The sequence below is a fragment of the Scyliorhinus torazame genome, chromosome 12 (genome assembly GCF_047496885.1).
Source record: "Scyliorhinus torazame isolate Kashiwa2021f chromosome 12, sScyTor2.1, whole genome shotgun sequence".
Classification (NCBI taxonomy): domain Eukaryota; kingdom Metazoa; phylum Chordata; class Chondrichthyes; order Carcharhiniformes; family Scyliorhinidae; genus Scyliorhinus; species Scyliorhinus torazame.
This window is the reverse complement of record NC_092718.1, coordinates 163,137,659-163,158,992: the sequence shown is the minus strand read 5'-3', so window position 1 is coordinate 163,158,992 and position 21,334 is coordinate 163,137,659.

The window sequence follows — 21,334 nt, the reverse complement described above, 5'->3', positions numbered from 1 at the left end:
ACGGTGCAGAAGTAACAGAGTTGTTGTCATGGGTGACTTCAACTTCCCTAATATTGACTGGAACCTCCTTAGTGCAAATTGTTTGGATGGAGCAGATTTTGTCAGGTGTGTACAGGAAGGATTCCTGACTCAAAGCAGGACTCAAGGGCAGCACGGTAGCATTGTGGATAGCACAATTGCTTCACAGCTCCAGGGTCCCAGGTTCGATTCCGGCTTGGGTCACTGTCTGTGTGGAGTCTGCACATCCTCCCCGTGTGTGCGTGGGTTTCCTCCGGGTGCTCCGGTTTCCTCCCAGGTTAGGTGGATTGGCCATGATAAATTGCCCTTTGTGTCCAAAATTGCCCTTAGTATTGTGTGGGGTTACTGGGTTATGGGGATAGGGTGGAGGTGTTGACCTTGGGTAGGGTGCTCTTTCCAAGAGCCAGTGCAGACTTGATGGGCCGAATGGCCTCCTTCTGCACTGTAAATTCTATGATAATCTATGAAAATGTAGATAGACCGACTATGGGAGAGGCCATATTTGATTTGGTGCTTGGCAACGAATCAGGCCAGGTGTCAGATGTCACGGTGGGAGAGCATTTCGGTGACAGTGACCACAACTCCTTGACCTTTACCATAGTCATGGAGAGGGATAGGGACAGACAGTATGGGAAGGTATTTAATTGGGGGAGGGGAAATTATACTGCTATTAGACAGGAGCTGAAGAGCATAAAGTGGGAACAGTTGTTTTGGGGGAAATGCACAACAGTAATGTGGGGGTTGTTTAAGGAGCACTTGCTGCGAGTGCTGGATCATTTTGTCCCACTGAGACGAGGAAGGACTGGTAAAGGTGAAGGAGCCTTGGATGACAAGAGAAGTGGAGCTTCTAGTCAAGAGGGAGAAGGAAGCTTACGTAAGGTTGAGGAAGCAAGGATCTGGCATGGCTCTAGAGGGTTACAAGGTAGCCAGGAAGGAACTCAAAAATGGACTGAGGAGAGCTAGAAGGGGGAATGAAAAAGCCCTGGTGGGAAGGATTAGGGAAAACCTCAAGGCGTTCTACACTTATGTGAGAAATAAGAGGATGATCAGAGTGAGAGTAGGGCTGATCAGGGATAGCGGAGGGAACTTGTGTCTAGAGTCTGAGGAGATAGGGGAGGTCCTAAATGAATATTTTGATTCAATATTCACTAGAGAGAGGGACCTTGTTGCTCTTGAGAACAGCGTGAACCAGGTTACTGGACTCAAACAGGTTGATAGTAAGAAGGAGGATGTGCTGGAAATTTTGAAAAGCATCAGGATAGGCAAGTCCCCAGGGCCTGACGGGGTACAACCAAGGTTACTATGGGAAGCAAGGGAGGAGATTGCTGCACCGTTGTTGATGATCTTTGCGTCCTCACTCTCCACTGGAGTGGTACCCGATGATTGAAGGGAAGTGAATATTGTTCCCCTGTTCAAGAAAGGGAATAGGGAAATCCCTGGGCATTACAGACCCATCAATCTTACATCTGTGGAGAGTAAAATATTGGAAAGGATTCTGAGAGATAGGGTTCATGATTATTTAGAAAAACATAGTTTGCTTAAAGATAGTCAGCATGGCTTTGTGAGGGGCAGGTCATGCCTCACAAGCCTCATTGAATTCTTTGAGGATGTGACGAGACACATTGATGAAGGTCAGGCAGTGGATGGATTTCAGTAAGGCATTTGATAAGGGTCCTCATGGTAGGCTCATTCAGAAAGTTAGGGGGCATGGGATACAGGGAAATTTGGCTGTCCGCATACAGAATTGGCTGGCCAAAAGAAGACAGCGAGTGGTAGTGGATGGAAAGTATTCCGCCTGGAGGTCGGTGACCAGTGGTGTCCCGCAGGGATCTCTTCTGGGACCTCTGCTCTTTGTGGTTTTTATAAATGACTTGGATGAGGAAGCGGAAGGGTGGGTTAGTAAGTTTGCCAATGACACAAAGGTTGTAGATGGTGTCGAGGACTGTTGCAGGTTACAACAGGACATTGACAGGTTGCAGAGCTGGGCTGAGAATTGGCAGATGCAGTTCAACCTAGATAAATGTGAAGTAATTCATTTTGGAAGGTTGAATTTGAATGCTGAATACAGGGTTAAAGGAAGGATTCTTCGGGGAACAGCGGGATCTTGGGGTCCACGTACATAGATCCCTCAAAATTGCCATCCAGGTTGATAGGTTTGTTAAGAAGGCGCGTGATGTGTTGGCTTTCATTAACAGGGGGATTGAGTTTAAGAGCCGCGAGGTTTTGCTGCTGCTTTACAAAACCCTGGTTGGACCACACTTGGAATATTGCGCCCAGTTCTGGTCGCCTCATTATAGGAAGGATGTGGCTGCTTTGGAGAGGATGCAGAGGAGATTTACCAGGATGCTGCCTGGTCTGGAGGGCATGTCTTATGAAGAAAGGTTGAGGTAGCTATGGCTTTTCTCACTGAAGCGAAGAAGGAAGAGAGGTGACTTGATAGAGGTGCACAAGGTGATGAGAGGCATGGATAGAGTGGATAGCCAGAGACTTTTCCCCAGGGTGGAAATGGCTGTCACGAGGGGACATAATTTTAAGATGATTGGAGGAAGGTATTGGCGAGATGTCAGAGGTAGGTTCTTTACACAGAGAGTGGTGGGTGTGTGGAATGCACTGCCAGCGGAGGTGGTGGAGTCAGAGTCATTAGGGACATTTAAGCGACTCTTGGACAGGCACATGGACAGCGGTAAATTTAAGGGGTGTAGGTTAGATTGATCTTAGATTAGGATAAATGGTCGGCACAACACCGTGGACCGAAGGGCCTGTACTGTGCTGTACTGTTCTATGTTCTATGTTCTAGATATTCCAATTATTTCTAATAGCAAATCAGACACCGGAGGACCTAAATGTCGCAACATTCGTTAGGTCAGTTGGGTGAAAAACATTTATGCTGCTACAGAATTTAGATCACCCGCCAAAACCAGGAGATAAGTCTTACACTGAGTTAATGAAAATCTAAGAGGGACATTTCTCTCCTGAACTGTTATTGATTGCAAAAAAGCTTTGGTTCCACTGCCATAGTTAGGAAGAAGGTGAAAGCATTTTACAGTTTGTGGCATCTTTGTTTTAAACATTTTTTTTTGTAAATTTAGAATACCCAATTATTTTTCTTTGGCCAATCCACCGACCCTGCGCATCTTTCGGTTGTGGGGGTGCGACCCACGCAGACACAGGGAGAATGTGCAAACTCCACACGGACAGTAACCCGGGGCCAGGATCGAACGAGGATCATTGGCACCGTGAGACAGCAGTGCTAACTGCAGCGCCACTATGTCATCCCAAGGTTTGTGGCATCTTTAGGAAAATTAGCTAAATATTGCGAATTTGGTGCAACATTTGATGATACTCTTTCTGACCAGCTGATTTGTGGACTCGCAGTGAAGATATTCAGAGGAATCTGCTCACTGTCAGTGATTTAACTCTAAAAGCTGCTGTGGAAGTTACCACAACTCTAGAGCTTGCAACATGAGAAGCTTCACAGTTAAGGGCTGGAGCGAATATCCGCAAAATGAATACCACAAGGAACAAGGTTGCAAAGGTACAACAATGTCACTGTTGTACACAGGCTGGACACTTAGCAGGTGTCTGCTGTAGTAAAATGAATACATACAAGAACTGTGGCATGAAGGGCCATATTGCCAGGCATGTTGGGCTCAGAAAAACTCTCCTACACCAAGAAGGTGAAAGACGAAAAACACAGAAGAAAAACAATATAGTTGTGTCTACCAATTAGTGGGTGAAGCTCAAGATCATTCAAAAGACAGCGTAACTAAGCTACTGCAAGACCTAATGCTCAGTGTTTTATCAATGCAGGGCAATCAACAACGTTTTTGGGCAGATCCAAAACTTGAAGGTCATGAAATTAAAATGGAAGTGAATACGGGCACCGCTGTATCATTAGTACCTGAAACAATTTATCATAAAAAGCTGAAGCATCTGCTTTTAAAACTATCAAATGTGATCCTAAGGATAAACAATGAAGAGGTTGTACCTTTAAAAGGATGCATTATGGTGAAAGTAGAATCAAATGGGCAGATGGCAAAGTTGCCTCTTCATGTTGTCCATGGAAACGTTCCTGCTCTATTTGACAGAGCACAGTTAGCTACGATTAGCCTTAACTGGGAAACAGTTAGTCAATTAATGGATTCAGAGAGAAATTTGCAACTACTTCTGAAGAAGTATGAGATGGTGTTTGAAGATTCACTAGGCTCTGTGACTGGAGTTGAGGTACACCTATAAATCAAGCCAGACAGCACACCCAAATGTCTCAAAGTTAGAACTGTATTCGGCCAAAAGTTGAAGAAGAATTAGAAAGATTAATATGAACAAGCGGAGATTGATCCTGTTGATACAAGTGATTGGGCAACACCAATTGCTCCTGTATTAAAATGAGACGGCTCTGAGAATTTGTGGAGATTTTAAAACAACTATTAACCCAGTACTGCACACAGATTATTATTCACTGCCTCTGATTGACTTGTTTGCTCGACTATCTGTAGAGCAGAAAATCATTGGGCGGGATTCTCCAACCCCTGCCGGGCCGGAAAATCACTGGGGGGTGCGGCGTGAATCCCGCCCCCGCCAGCTGCCGAATTCTCCAGTGCCGAGGTTTTGGTGGGGGCGGGGATTGCGCCGCGCCGGTTGGCGGCCACTGGCAGTGGCCTCCCCTGCCGATTCTCCGGCCTGTGATGGGCAGAGTGGCTGCAAGTATTCGGCCGGTCCCACCGGCGTAAATCAAACCAGGTCCGTACCGACGGGACCTGGCACTACGGGCGGCCTGCAGAGTCCTCGGGGGGGGGGGGGGGGGGCGGCACAGGGGGATCTGGCACGGGGGGTGTCTCCATGGTGGCCTGGCCCGTGATCGGGGCCCACCGGTCCACGGGCGGGCCTGTGCCGTGGGGGCACACTTTCCCTCCACACCGGCTGCTGTCAACCCCCGCGATGGCTGACGCGGAGAAGAACCCCCCTGCGCATGCGCTGGGATGACGCCAGCACACGCTGGTGCTCCCGCGCCAACTCGCGGAGGCCCTTCGGCGCCGGTTGGAGCGGCGCCAACTCCTTCGCCGCCGGCTGGCGTGGCGCCAACCCCGCCGGCGCCGGACTTGCCCCTGAAGGTGCGGAGGATTCCGCACCTTCCGGGCAGCCCGACGCCGGAGTGGTTCACGCCACTCCTCGTCGCCGGTACGGCCCACCCGCCGCTTAAGGGAGAATCCCACCCATTAAAATTGATTTTTCAAAGGAATATCTTCAATTGAATGTGGCTTTTGAATCACAGCCACCACTCACTGTTGAGATGCACACAGGTCTATTTCATTACAGAAGAATCCTTTTGGAATAACATCTGCACCTGCTCTTTTTCATTGATCCATGAATCAAATTCTAAGTGGGTTGAATGGCTGCAATTTTATTTAGATGACATACTCAACACCAGTTCAAGTGGACAAGGGCAATTGGAGAATTTGGAAGCTGCCCTGAAGTGGTTACAGAGCCACAACCTGAGGGTTAAGAAGGAAAGGAGTGACTTTTTAAAGTCATCCATGAATAACATTGGTCATATCAATCGACAAAGAAAGTTTATACAAAGAACTGAACAAAATGTCAGCAATCTTAGAAGCACCATGTCCTCAAAATGGGACACAATCAAGGGCAATTTTAGGATCGATCAATTATTACGGTAAATTTGTGCCAAATCTAGCAACACGATTGACGCCTTTACACACATTGCTGTGTGTGAAACAGGCAGCACTGGTCAGAAGAATGTGAAAATGCTGACAATGAAATGAAAGAATCTTTACAGAAGACAAAACTGTTAGTTCATTATAATCCCAAAGTGAAGTTGTAACGTCTCACCCAGTGGGGTTGGTGCAGTCATCCCGAACATCAGGGGCGGGATTTTCCGACCCCCCCGCCGGATCGGAGAATCGCTGGGGGGCGGCTTGAATCCCACTCCCGGCTGCTGCCGAATTCTCAGGTCCCCCAGGGTGGGGGTGGGGGGGGGTGGGGGGGGTGGTGGGGGGGGCCACAGTGGCCTGGCCCGCGATCGGGGTCTACCGATCGGCAGGAGGGCTGGTTCCGTGGGAGCCTACTTTACTCCACGCGGGGCCCCTGTAGGACTCCACGCGGGGCCCCTGTAGGGCTCCGCCATATTGCCCGGGGGCCGGCGCGGAAATACACCAGCCGTTCCACGCATGCGCGAGCTCGCACGGTCCGTTCTGCGCCGGCTGGAGCTGCGGGGACCACTCCGGCGGCAACCAAGCCCCCAAGAAAGAGGAGAATTCCTCACTTTCCGGAGTCGTTGGCACCGCTTTTCACACTGGCATGGGGGACATAGCCCCATTATTAGAGAATCCTGCCCCATGTGTATTCTTTGACAAGGCTGTGCCAGCCATTCCCACGGATGTAATGGTTCTAATGGTGGTGTGTTCCTTAGTTTTGCACGAGATTGGCATTGCCAACATTTTCTTCAATTTGAGCGTTGAATCCTGGCCAACAAAACTAACTGCATGTTAATTCCTACATCCTGAAGACACCAGGATGTCTCTCATGCAGCTGGATTCTCTGTCCCGCCGCACCACATTTTGGCCCTGACCCGCCGGCGGGATTCTCGTTACGCCGGCCGGTCAATGGGGTTTCCCATTGTGGGACCGTCGGGAACTCCCAGGCACCGGCAAAACGGAGAATGCCGCCGGCGGAGAATCCCGCCCTACATCTTGATTGTATGAGCAACACCTTTCATAAACCTCTCGTTGTGTTTTACAAGAATCCAGAGTGTGTGTACCTCCATACCTTTTTTGTTTGTGGCAACAAGGAAATATAACAGATTGGCTGATCAGTCTACCTGTTGCCTAACCTGATGCTTGATGTTAGAGTGCCAATTTAAAGTGACATTCGAACAGAGGATATCTATTCTCTAGAGCCCATTAAATCTTTGTGAACAGCATTTCTTGAGGTCAGTCCCCACATGACTAATCACAAAATTCAGGCTAAACGTTCTGAAAACCCCCAGGTCACCAAACATTTCCAACCATCTTCATGATCTTGGCCAACTTAGCACATTAAATATATTGGTGATTAAACCAGTCTGGAGCCTCAAAGCATAATAATGATAATTTTGCTAAGTGACCAGAATCCAAACTGAGGACTTGATTTTCGGCCAGGAAATGAATATCGGGATTCTGGAATTTTTCCGACCGCGCAATTTTGTTTCTGTCCTTGAGGAGCCCATATGCTCTATTTTCATGTTGGGTAATGGGTTTGAGTTGGAGCCACAAGGTGGCAACAAAGGTGGATGAATGTCAAGGTTTGCAGGATAGAATACCTGCCTCTACTCACAACTGGGACATCAGCCCATTTGTATTCCTGGCTGTTGGGTCACTAACCCTCAATCCTCACTTCCACCCACTCCCATGCCCTATATGTCCCCTCCATGACCCCTCATAAATTCCATGCCCCCTGTTTACCCCCATACACCCTCCATGTCCATTCATTCAATATCCACAGGATTCAAAGCATTTGTCATTCCTGGAGCTCAACCAATCATTCTTAATAAGACTATCTGGAAACTGTATCAACAGAATCTGCTTTGCCAAATGGCCTCATTATGAATTCTTGGCTGAGCTAGAAGATTGACTAATGTAGTGAGCCCTGGGGGCTGGGCGGTGAGTGAGGAGGGGGCTATTTACACAGCTGCAAAGGGGACTGCTACTTTGATTGATTGACAGTTTTATTACCTTATAATAACGTGATCTTTCTTTAAAGTGGTTTTCAATGCCTTCAATGTGTTTGATTGGACAGGATCAAAGGTGTCTTCATTGGGACTTACACTGACTGTGTTTGATTGACAGTATTATGAGAAGGCAAGAGGGGGATTTTTAAAATTCTTTCACAGGATGTGGATGTCAGTAACTAGGCAAGCATTTGTTGCCCATCCTAAATGACCTTGAGAGGGTGGTGGAGAGCTGCCTTCTTGAACTGCTGCAGTTCATATGGTGTAGGTACACCCACAGTGCTGTTAGGAAGTGAGTTCCAGGATTTTTATCCAACATCGGTGAAGGAATTACAATATAGTTCCAAGTCAAGATGGTGAGTGGTTGAGAGGAACTTGGAGGTGGTGGTGTTCCACTGCATCTGCTACTTTGCCCTTGTGTGCATTAGAGGCTGTGAGTTTGGAAGGCGCTGTCATAGGAGCCTTGGTGAGTTGCAGCAGGACACGGTACACATTGCTGCCACTTTGCATGGGTGGTGGAAGGGAATGAATATTGAAGGTCATGGATTGGTGCCGATCAAGCAGGCGGCTATTTCCTGATTGGCATCAAGTTTCTTGAGTTTGATAGTGCTGCACACATCCAGACAAGTGGGGAGTATTCCAGCTCTCTCCTGACTTGTGCCTTGTGGATGGTAGACAGGCTTTAGGAAGTCAAGAAGCGAATTATTGCTAAAGAATTACCTGCTCTTGTAGCCACAGTGTCTATACAGCTAGTCCAGTTCAGTTTCTAGTCAATGGCAACCCCAGGATGTTGATTGTGGGGGACTCGACGATGGTAATGCCATTAAATGTTAAGGGGAAATGGTTAGATTCTCTCTTGTTGGAGATGGTCATTGTCTGGCACTTATGTGGCGCAAATGTTACTTGCCACATTGGATATTGTTCAGATTTACTTCATTAAGACATGGGGCGCGATTTAACCAGAAAAAAACAATGTTGGGTTTTGGAGTGTTTAGCAGGGTGTTTCCTGGTGGCTGCGAGCCCAGCAGGAAAGGTTCTTTGCAGATTAGAGTGCTCCGATCTCACCCCCCCCCCCCCACCTTTCAGCCCCCCACCCACACCCGTTTCCGACCCCCTACTCACCACCCCCCAACCCTGGGGAAGTGCCTGGGAAGAGGAAGACCAGCTCAATCCTCCTCCACCTGGTATGCCCCCCCCCCCACCCAGCCCAATCACTGGCAGTGCCAAACTGGCACCCAGGCACCCTGGCACTTCCACCCTGGCAGTGTCCCTGCCAGCCTTGCAGCGCCACCCATGGCACTGCCGGGTTGCCAAGCAGAGGAAGTGCCAGGATATCACCCTCCCCTGCCCGCGAACACCCAGTGGCTTGGGAGAACCCACAGATGCCATAATGACTGGTCCAAGTTTGTGGAAACCAGTACTAATTGGTGCCCTGGCGACGTCTCCCAGGCACGGCTGTTAGGTCCCGGGCACTAGGAGAATCCCGCAAACACATATTCAAAGGAGCCTAATGGCCCCTTTGAATATGCTGATCTGAATCGCGCCCAGTGAGGGTGAGATCCTGATCACAACGTTTTGCCAGACTTGGTTAAATCTAGCGAGGCGTTTTGAGCAGCGCAATCCCGCGAGAGGCCTCTCGCAAGATTCAACAGCCACCTCCAGACACTGAGTCAGTCGCGACAAGGCGGTTAAGTTGCACCCACGGACTGTTTCAATATGTGAGGAGTGACAAATGGTGCCGAACATTGTGCAAACATCAGCGAGCATCCCCATGCTGACATTATGATGGCGTGAAGGTCATTGATGAAACAGATGAAGATAGTTGGGCCTAGGGCACTACCCTGAGGAACTCCTTTGGAATCTTTGAATGTCGAATTGTTTTTGGTTCCCGACTGCAGACTAGGCCTTCCCTCTGGTTCACAACTCTTCTGTGGAGCCGGGAAAAACGTCTCCTACGAAAACTGGCTCGACACCATCAAAATTGCAAGAGCTCTAAAATGTCCACCCCTGTAATGGAGCTGGCAATGCTGGACAGGTCCGTGCAGGCTCTCTACTTCTGGTTCCCCATTTCGTATGGACAAAAAATTACTGGACATGGGGATGGGGACAGGAATTCTGGAATTGGATCTGGCCCGTCATTTCTAAAGCACTTCCACCTCTGTTCCAACCCAGACGGAAGCCTGATCAACTCAGATCAGGTCGGTGGTATCATTTAGTTGGCTGCCCAAAAAGTATTTTTTTGAAAGTGGCCATAGTTCAGCAAATAATCACAAAGGGTTGTGTGCTGCACTTCATAATCTCCACAGGTGCTCATGTTTAAAATGAAGAAGCAGGCAGTTCAAAGGAGTAGAATTTCAGTGCTGTGGGTTCCAGCACATTACCAGTATCTCTGAATTGATAGCTTGGCAGATCTCCTCTCACCCTGGAGGGCGAATAATCCCCTTGAACAGCCTGCCCACAGGGCCAGTGCAGTTGTGGCAGATACTGTAGCTCGGATTGATGTTGACTAAAAGAAACTTGCAGGAAACAATGACTCGAATATACAGATTGAAGGTAATTCATAAAAGAACTGAAGGTGACATGAGGAAACAAGCTGTCATGATTTGTAATGCATTGCCTAAAAGGCTGGAGGAAGTAGAGTCGACAGTAATGTTCTACAGGATATATACATGAAGGGGAAATATTAGTGAGGCTATGGGGAAAGAGCAGGTGAGTGTGCTTATATTGAATTGCTCTACTGACATTCTAGCACAGGCATGATGGGCTGACTAGTCTCCTGCAATGCTGCATCATTCAATGAATCCACATTAGGTTTGCGCCCTGAAAATATTTCACGTGTGATTTTGTGTGATTGATATAGGGCAGGTTTCAGCTCCGTCTCTGCTCCGTCAGACTTGAGACCTTATTATGTTCCATTTACTATTCAAAACTCCTCATTATAAAATGAAACATAGTTCTTCACCAAGGGTAACATTATAACGAGAGTGCAGCACACTTTTGCAGAAAGCTCTATTAACTCCCATTATATTCCCTGGGGCGCAACAACAGTTGCAGTCAGACCATCCTCATGCCTCAGGGGTTTCCTTGAATATTAACAACAGAGTGAGAGGAGGGATCGCTCTGTTCATGCGGGAAGGTGGAAAAACTGCAGGGTGGGGACCAGACGACAGGCTTGTGAAGTTAGGGTATTAAATTCGGGCAGAGATATGCATTTACCCTCAATTTCCCTGTTGAGGAAGTCCATGAGTTTCTCACATTTGGTGCCAGAAGTGAGGATGAAAGGAGGAGAAGTGAAATCAGTTTGAGGTGAAGAGTGGATTGGTATCATCCTTACCTTCCTGGATGACCCGACAATTATGAGACATGGAGAGGCGCTGTGATGAACGGTTACTGTAACACTGTACCCTTGTCATCATGTAAGGTGATGTCCCCTTTAAGCCCGGGCTTGGAACCCTGGGGAACTCTGGCTCCGGCTCCGCCCATCTGGGAGCCATATATAAGGGGCCGTCTTGTGGGCAGTGCAGCAGTTAGCACACGTCTCGGCTCTAGTCTCGTTCTTAGTTTATTAAAGCCTTCTTTACAGTTTACACTCTAAGCATCGTTATTGAGGGTACCACAATTTAATAAACTAAACTACATCAGGATGGACGCAGGCCTAAAACCCGAGAAGCTCAACCTTGAAGCACAGACACCGGAGGCAAAGGAAATTTTTTAATACTGGCTCAGATGCTTCGAGGCCTACCTGGACTCCTCAGAGACTCCCATCCTGGGGCCACGCAAGCTGCGCCTACTCCACGCCCGGGTGAGTCACAGAATCTCCGCCACGCTCGAGAAGGCGACGACTTATGAAGAGGCGGTCGAGCTACTCCGCAAGCGATTCGTCAAGCCTATCAACGAGGTGCATGCCAGGCATCTGCTCTCTACCTGCTGGCAGCGCTCGGGGGAATCGCTGGACGAATTTGTCGAGAAACTCACCGCGCTTGCCAGGGACTGTGACCACCAGGATGTGACAGGGGAACACATATGAACCTGCACATCAGAGACGCTTTTGTGTCCGGCATCCGCTCGACCTACATCCGGCAGCGACTGCTCGAAAACGGGGCAAAAGACCTCCAGGACACGCTAACACTCGCCTCCTCGCTGGAGGTGGCCCGACATAACTTGGTTACATACCCCGCAGACTCTGCGAGCCCCCCCTGGACTTCCTCAGACTCAGCCATATTACAGGCCTGCGCCACGCGGCGACGTGCTCATCATGGGGGCACACCGTGCTACTTCTGCGGGCAGGGCCAGCACCCACGCCCATGCTGCCCAGCCCGCGCCGCGATCTGCAGGAAGAAGGGGCATTTTGCGAGGGTCTGCCTGGCCAGACCCAGGGGCCAGAAGAACAAAGAACAGCCGGCCCGAAAATCAGGCTCTCAGGCCCGCAGGCTTCGCAATGCGATGCGCACCGACCCGACATGCCCCCTTCTGACGCGTCATCAGCCTCGTGCGAATCATGGGAGGGGCCATCTTCCCGACCCGACACGCGCAGCCGGCGGCGGCCATTTTACGAGTCCGACTCGGCTGAGGACTCCGACTACCCGCGAGTGGATGCGATCACCCTCGACCAAACTCGGCCAAAACACCTGCAGAACTCTATGATGCAGGTCAACGGGCGTGACACTGCATGCCTCTTCGGCTCCGGGAGCATGGAGAGCTTTATCCATCATGAAACGATAAGGCGCTGCTCCCTGCGCACCCATCCCGCATCCCAAACCATAGCCCTCACATCCGGGGCCCACTCGGTACAAATCAAGGGGTACTGTATTGCGGATCTCTCGATCTAGGGCGCCAAGTACACCCGTTTCAAATTTTATATCCTTCCCCACCTCTGTGCCCCCCTGCTGCTCGGACTGGATTTCCAGTGCAGCCACCGAAGCCTGACACTGAAGTTCGGCGGCCCCTTGCCCCCCCTCACGGTATGCTGCCTTGTGACACTGAAAGTCGCACCCCGCTCGCTATTCGCGAACCTCACTCCTGACTGTAAGCCAGTCGCCACCAGGAGCCGGCGCTACAGTGCCCAAGATATGACTTTTATCAAGTCAGAGGTCCAGCGTTTACTGGGAGAGGGGGGGTCATCGAGGCTAGCAACAGCCCTTAGAGAGCACAAGTGGTGGTAGTCCGGTCCGGGGATAAGAAACAGATGGTCGTGGATTATAGCCAGACCATGAACCGATTCACGCAGCTTGATGCGTACCCCCTTCCTCGCATTGCGGAAATGGTAAATCGGATCGCCCAATACCGAGTATTTTCCACGGTCGACCTCAAATCCGCCTACCACCAGCTCCCCTTCCGACCAAAAGACCGTCCCCATACTGCCTTTGAAGCAGCCGGCCGGCTCTTCCACTTCCTCAGGGTCTCCTTCGGAGTCACAAATGGGTTCTCCGTCTTTCAAAGGGCGATGGATCAAATGGTGGACCAGTACGGTTTTCGACTACATACCCGTACTTGGACAATGTTACCATCTGCGGCCATGACCAGCAGGACCATGACGCTAACCTCGAAAAGTTCCTCCAGACCGTCCGAGCCCTTAACCTGACCTATAATGAGAAAAAATGCGTTTTCCACACAACCCGGCTAGCCATCCTCGGCTATGTCGTGGAAGACGGGGTCCTAGGTCCCGACCCCGACCGCATGCGCCCCCTTAAGGAACTCCCCCTGTCTATTGGCCCGGCATCAGCCAGGACATCACAAACATGGTCCTGAACTGTGCGACCTGTCAGCGGTTCCAGCCAACGCAGAGTAAGGGGACACTACAACAGCATGACATAGTGACCTCTCTGTGGTCCAAGGTTGGCATCGACCTCTTTCATGCAAATAGTCGCGACTACGTATTGATCATAGACTATTTCTCGAATTACCCTGAGGTGCTGAAGCTCCCGGACCTCACCTCTCGGACCGACATCAAAGCCTGTAAGGAGACGTTCTCACGGCATGACATCCTAATCACTGCCATGAGCGACAATGGCCCGTGCTTTACCAGTCGAGAATGGTCCACGTTTGCCAGGTTATACAATTTCCAGCATGTCACCCCCAGTCCGCACTATCCGCAGTCCAAAGGAAAAGTCGAGAAAGGGGTGCACATTGTGTAACAGCTCATCTGCAAGGCCGCGTACTCTGCTTCCGACATACACCTTGCACTGCTCGCGTACAGGGTGACTCCATTGTCCACTGGCACGACGCTTCCAGCCATACACCTGCCCAACCTGGATTACCTCCCGGTGCTGCCGAAGATGCAGCAGCTCAGAAACCGGCAAAATCAGGGCTATGATGCCCATGCCACCGATCAGGCCATGCTTTCCCCGGTAGACACTGTCAGGATCAAGATACCAATGGTGGGTGGTCTGCCCCGGCTGTCATTGTTCGACAGGCCACGCCCCGCTCTTATGTTGTACGTATGGCTGATGGCTCCATCGTGTGAAGGAATCGACGGGCACTGTGCAAAGCTGCCTGCCCGCAACCACTTTCTCCTCCATTTCCATGTGTTGAATTGCCACCTCCTGATACCTCGCAACAGGAGGCCACCAGTCGGGCTTCCATCCCGCCTGTCAAGGCACCGTCATCCCCTCCACCACCTCTCCGGCGGTCGACCAGGATCTGACGCAACCTCAGAGACTGGACTTGTGAACATTTGTTTTGTTTGCTCTGTTCTGTTGTCCTCCGTCAGTCATGTTAGACAGACTCATTCACATGTAAATACATTCACATATGCCAACAAAACATTACAAAAAGGGGGGATGTCATGATATGCAAACATGCAGCTAAAGAACACATAGGATAGGCATGACCAATGAGCAGTCAGGACACTCAGGGGTGGTATCTCACTATAAAAGGGATGAGGCACTCACACCCTGCCTCTTTCCACAGACCAACATCTACAGAGTGAGACAGGGTGTATCCTCAACATCACACCCCAGCATGTGGCTTAGAGCAAGACTGGTTCAGTTGGACTGAGTTACTACATTTACATTACCAGAGAGTCGAACTCATTGTGAACTGTACTAATAGTTCAATAAAACACATTGATCTCACTTCAAAGTCTGGAGCATCTTTTACTCAAAACTGCATCAAGTGGCAGCTTGTGTTATTCCAAATTACATAACACAACACGGGTTACAGTGGAAAGCCCCAGTTAGGGTTACAGTGGAGAGCCACAGTGTGGGTTACAGTGGAGAGCCCCAGTGTGGGTTACAGTGGAGAGCCCCAGTGTGAGTTACAGTGGAGAGCCCCAGTGTGGGTTACAGTGGAGAGCCCCAGTGTGGGTTACAGTGGACAGCCCCAGTGTGAGTTACAGTGGAGTGCCCCAGTTAGGGTTACAGTGGAGAGCCCCAGTTAGGGTTACGGTGGAGAGTCCCAGTTAGGATTACAGTGGAGAGCCCCAGTGTGGGTTACAGTGGAGAACCCCAGTGCGGGTTACAGTGGAGAGCCCCAGTGTGGGTTACAGTGGAGAGCCCCAGTGTGGGTTACAGTGGAGAGCCCGTTAGGTTTATGGTGGAGAGCCCCAGTGTGGGTTACAGTGGAGAGCCCCAGTGTGGGTTACAATGGAAAGCCCCAGTGTGGGTTACAGTTGAAAGCCCCAGTTTGGGTTACAGTGGAGAGCCCCAGTGTGGGTTAAAGTGGAAAGCCCCAGTGTGGGTTACAGTGGAGAGCCCCAGTTAGGTTTATGGTGGAGAGCCCCAGTGTGGGTTACAGTGGAGAGCCCCAGTGTGGGTTACAGTGGAGAGCCCCAGTGTGGGTTACAGTGGAGGGCCCCAGTTAGGTTTATGGTGGAAAGCCCCAGTGTGGGTTACAGTGGAGAGCCCCAGTGTGGGTTACAGTGGAAAGCCCCAGTGTGGGTTACAGTTGAAAGCCCCAGTTTGGGTTACAGTGGAGAGCCCCAGTTAGGTTTATGGTGGAGAGCCCCAGTGCGGGTTACAGTGGAGGGCCCCAGTTAGGTTTATGGTGGAGAGCCCCAGTGTGCATTACAGTGGAGCGCCCCAGTGTGGGTTACAGTGGAGGGCCCCAGTTAGGGTTACAGTGGAGCGCCCCAGTGTGGGTTACAGTGGAGGGCCCCAGTGAGGTTTATGGTGGAGAGCCCCAGTGTGGGTTACAGTGGAGGGCCCCAGTTAGGTTTATGGTGGAGAGCCCCAGTGTGGGTTACAGTGGAAATCCCCAGTGTGGGTTACAGTGGAGAGCCCCAGTGTGGGTTACAGTGGAGATCCCCAGTGTGGGTTAAAGTGGAAAGCCCCAGTGTGGGTTACAGTGGAGGGCCCCAGTTAGGTTTATGGTGGAAAGCCCCAGTGTGGGTTACAGTGGAAATCCCCAGTGTGGGTTACAGTGGAGAGCCCCAGTGTGGGTTACAGTGGAGATCCCCAGTGTGGGTTAAAGTGGAAAGCCCCAGTGTGGGTTACAGTGGAGAGCCCCAGTGTGGGTTAAAGTGGAAAGCCCCAGTGTGGGTTAAAGTGGAAAGCCCCAGTGTGGGTTAAAGTGGAAAGCCCCAGTGTGGGTTACAGTGGAGATCCCCAGTGTGGGTTAAAGTGGAGAGCCCCAGTGTGGGTTAAAGTGGAAAGCCCCAGTGTGGGTTAAAGTGGAAAGCCCCAGTGTGGGTTAAAGTGGAAAGCCCCAGTGTGGGTTACAGTGGAGAGCCCCAGTGTGGGTTACAGTGGAGATCCCCAGTGTGGGTTAAAGTGGAAAGCCCCAGTGTGGGTTACAGTGGAGATCCCCAGTGTGGGTTAAAGTGGAGAGCCCCAGTGTGGGTTACAGTGGAAAGCCCCAATGTGGGTTACAGTGGAAAGCCCCAGTGTGGGTTACAGTTGAAAGCCCCAGTTTGGGTTACAGTGGAGAGCCCCAGTTAGGTTTATGGTGGAGAGCCCCAGTGCGGGTTACAGTGGAGGGCCCCAGTTAGGTTTATGGTGGAGAGCCCCAGTGTGCATTACAGTGGAGCGCCCCAGTGTGGGTTACAGTGGAGGGCCCCAGTTAGGGTTACAGTGGAGTGCCCCAGTGTGGGTTACAGTGGAGGGCCCCAGTGAGGTTTACGGTGGAGAGCCCCAGTGTGGGTTACAGTGGAGGGCCCCAGTTAGGTTTATGGTGGAGAGCCCCAGTGTGGGTTACAGTGGAAATCCCCAGTGTGGGTTACAGTGGAGAGCCCCAGTGTGGGTTACAGTGGAGATCCCCAGTGTGGGTTAAAGTGGAAAGCCCCAGTGTGGGTTACCGTGGAGGGCCCCAGTTAGGTTTATGGTGGAAAGCCCCAGTGTGGGTTACAGTGGAAATCCCCAGTGTGGGTTACAGTGGAGAGCCCCAGTGTGGGTTACAGTGGAGATCCCCAGTGTGGGTTAAAGTGGAAAGCCCCAGTGTGGGTTACAGTGGAGAGCCCCAGTGTGGGTTAAAGTGGAAAGCCCCAGTGTGGGTTAAAGTGGAAAGCCCCAGTGTGGGTTAAAGTGGAAAGCCCCAGTGTGGGTTACAGTGGAGAGCCCCAGTGTGGGTTACAAAGGGAGCCCCAGTTAGGGTTACAAAGGGAGCCCCAGTGTGGGTTATGGTGGAGAGCCCCAGTGTGGGTTACAAAGGCAGCCCCAGTGTGGGTTATGGTGGAGAGTCTCAGCTGAAGAGCTGGCACCATCTAACATTTCTGCAATTCAATTAATCTCAGCAAAAAGGGTGAAGCCGCACAGTCACAGAAGGAGTCAGAAACAAAAATAGTTGTAATTTCTAATTACCTCTTGAAACATCTGAAAATGAATGCCCATCTTCTTTTGATATTTGTAGGTGATGAGTTGCAGGGCTCTGGGTCACCAAATGGGCCCTTCCCTCTGTGGTGAATGTATGGCATAGTAATTCACCAGTATCATGTTCTGCCATTGTGTTACAGCTATGTTATGTTGTTGACCTTGTGGGCCCCACCTATGGGCCGTTGTGTGGCTTCACCCACAGGGGGATATGTTGGGGCATGTGTGGGCTCCGCCCATGGCTCCTCCCCTTGAAAGGAAGTATAAAGAGCAGTTGACCTGCAGGCGGTTCACAGTATTGAACTAGTCGCAGGCAGGCACTGTTCTAAGCTGATTAAAACCACGATTTACTTCTACTTGTGTCTTTGGGTGAATTGATGGTCGCATCAATTTAATCAGCTTAAACACAACTATGGAATCAGCCCTCAAACCTGATCGACTGGAACTCGATCCGCAGGCTGCAGAGGCGAAATAAATTTTTTCGCACTGTCTTCGACGCTTCAAGGCCTATCTCGCTGCCTCGTCCACGCCTTCCGTCACCGATGAACAGAAGCTGAGCCTCCTCCATGCACGGGTGAGCCATCGCATTTCTGTTCAGCTCAACTAAGCCTCCACCTATGGAGATGCCCTCGCGATGCTCGAATGCCTATACGTACGGCCCGTGAACGAGGTCTACGCGCGACACATCTTCACCACTCGCCGCCAACGCCCGGGAAGTCGCTAGATGACTACCTATGCGACCTCAAAGCCCTTGCACGCAAATGTAATTACCAGGCCATTACGGCCACTCAGCACATGGAACTCGCCGACCGAGACGTCTACGTGGCGGGAGTCCGGTCAAATTATGTGAGACAGCACCTGCTCGAAAAGGGGGCTCAGGATCTGGATGACACGGTATAGTTAGCCACCTCTCTGGAGGTTGCGTTTCAGAGCCTTTCTGCGTTCCCGGCCGACCATGCGATCCCCTCGTGGACCCCTGACCAGAGACTACCCCAGGCCTGTGCCGTGCGGCCGCCCGCCCATCATGGGGGGCTACCCTGCTATTTTTGCGGCCAGTCTCAACACCCCCGGCAGCACTGCCCAGCCCACAACATGAACTGCAGCAGCTGCGGGCGAAAAGGACACTTCGCCAAGGTCTGCCTGGCCAGGTCTATGAACTCTAACTCACAGACCTGATCCTCAGACTCACAGGCCCGCAGACCCCGCAATGTGGCAGCGTGTCTGCCGACTCCGCCCCCTCACAACACGTGCGACTCACGGGGGCCGCCATCTTGGCCATCCTCCCCCACGCGGCCGGCCACGTGCGATGCATGGGAGCCGCCATCTTGAACTCCATCTTCCTCACCGCCCGCCACGCTCGACCAACGGGGTCCGCCATCTTGGCCGCCATCGCGGGGCCGCCCCAGCACCTCCGATCACGCCGCCGGCTACCCGCAACTCAGCGCGGTCACCCTGGACCAGTCGCAACCCAAGCACCTCCAGAGCTCCATGATGGCCGTCCGGGTTAACGGGCACAAGACTCCCTGCCTTTCCAATTCCGGGAGCACAGAGAGCTTCATTCACCCGGACATGGTAAGACGCTGCTCGCTCCCAATTTTCCCAACGTCAACAAACCATCTCCCTCGCCTCTGGGTCGCACTCGGTGCAAATCCAAGGGTGCACTACTGCAACCCTAGCAATACAGGGCGCTGAGTATGCTAATTTTAAACTATATGTGCTCCCAGACCTCTGCGCTCCTCTCCTATTGGGACTCGACTTCGGCGGAAAAGCATGCAGGACAGGACGTTCATTAGGTCCGAGGTCCAGCGTCTCTTGCGGGAGGGAGTCATCGAGGCCAGCAATAGCCCCTGGAGAGCTCAGGTGGTGGTCAGCAAGACCGGGGAAAAGTTCCGGATGGTAATTGATTACAGCCAAACCATTAACCGGTACACGCAACTCGATGCGTACCCCCTTCCCCGGATTGCAGACATGGTAAATCAGATCGCACACTACCGCGTGTTCTCCATGGTGGATCTGAAGTCTGCGTACCACCAGCTCCCAATCCACCTGGAGGGCCGCCACTCCTCGGCTTTTGAGGCAGGCGGCCGCCTTTTCCATTTCCTTTGGGTCCCCTTTGGCGTCACGAATGGGGTTTCGGTGTTCCAAAGAGCAATGAACCGAATGGTGGACCAGTACGGCTGCGGGCCACATTTCCGGACTTGGACAATGTCATAATCTGCGGCCATGATCAGCAGGACCACGATACCAATCTCCACCGATTTCTCCAAACCGCCCAAAAACGCAACCTCACCTAGAAATGCGTTTTCCGCACAACCAGACTAGCCATCCTCGGCTACGTCGTGGAGAACGGGGTCCTAGGGCCCGACGCTGATCGTATGTGCCCCGTCCTGCAACTCCCCCTCCCCCACTGCCCCAAGGCCCTGAAGAGGTGCCTTGGATTCTTCTCCTATTACACCCGGTGGGTCCCCTAGTATGCGGACAAAGCCAGCCCACTAATTAAGGCCACCATTTTTCCACTGGCAACTGAGGCCCGCCAGGCCTTCAGCTGCATTAAGGCACACATCGCCAAAGCCGCGATGCGCGCAATGGACGGGTCCGTCCCCTTCCAGGTGGAGAGCGACGCCTCAGAGGTCGCTCTCGCCACCACCCTCAACCAATCAAGCAGACCGGTAGCGTTCTTTTCACGCACCCTCACCACCTCTGAAATTCGATACTCCTCAGTCGAAAAAGAAGCCCAAGCCATCGTGGAAGCCGTGCGGCACTGGAGGCACTACCTCGCTGGTAGGAGATTTACCCTCGTCACCGACCAACGATCAGTAGCCTTCATGTTCGACAATACGCAGCGGGGCAAAATCAAGAACGGTAAGATCTTGAGGTGGAAAATCAAACTCTCCACCTATAACTACGATATAGTATATCGCCCTGGGAAGCTCAACGAGCCCCCAGATGCCCTGTTCCGCGGCACATGCGCCAGCGCGCAAGGTGACCGACTACGGGCTATCCACGATGACCTCTGCCACCCGGGGGTCACCCGGCCCGCCCATTATATCAAGGCCCGCAACCTGCCCTACTCCACCGAGGAGGTCAGAGCCATGACCAGGGACTGCCAAATCTGTGCGGAGTGTAAGCCGCACTTCTATCGACCGGATAAGGCACCCTGGTGAAGGCATCCCGGCCCTTTGAATGCCTCAGTATCGATTTCAAAGGGCCCCTCCCCTCCAATAACTGCAATACATACTTTCTCAACATCATAGATGAGTTCTCCCGCTTCCCATTTGCCATCCCCTGCCCCGATATAACCAACCCCACTGTCATTAATGCCTTGGTTAGTGTCTTCACCCTGTTTGGTTTCCCCAGTTATGTCCACAGTGTCCGGGGCTCGTCGTTCATGAGCGCAGAACTGCGTCAGTACCTGCTCAGTAAGGGCATCGCCTCGAGCAGGGCGACCAGTTATAACCCCAGGGGAAATGGGCAGGTGGAGAGGGAGAATGTGACGGTCTGGAAGACCGTCCTACTGACCCTGCGGTCCAGGAACCTCCCAGTTTCTCACTGGCAGGAGGTCCTCCCCGATGCGCTCCACTCTATTAGGTCCCTCCTTTGCACGGCTACAAACCAGACCGCTCATGACCGATTGTTTGTTTTCCCTCGGGGAGCTACCTCAGGGGCCTCGCTTCTGTCCTGGCTGAAGACACCGGGACCAGACCTCCTCCGAAAACATGTTCGGAGCCATAAGACCAACCCCCTGGTAGAGAGGGTCCAGCTCCTACACCCCAACCCACAATATGCTTATGTCGAACACCCCGATGGCCGACAAGATATCGTCTCACTCCGGGACCTGGCGCCCGCAGGC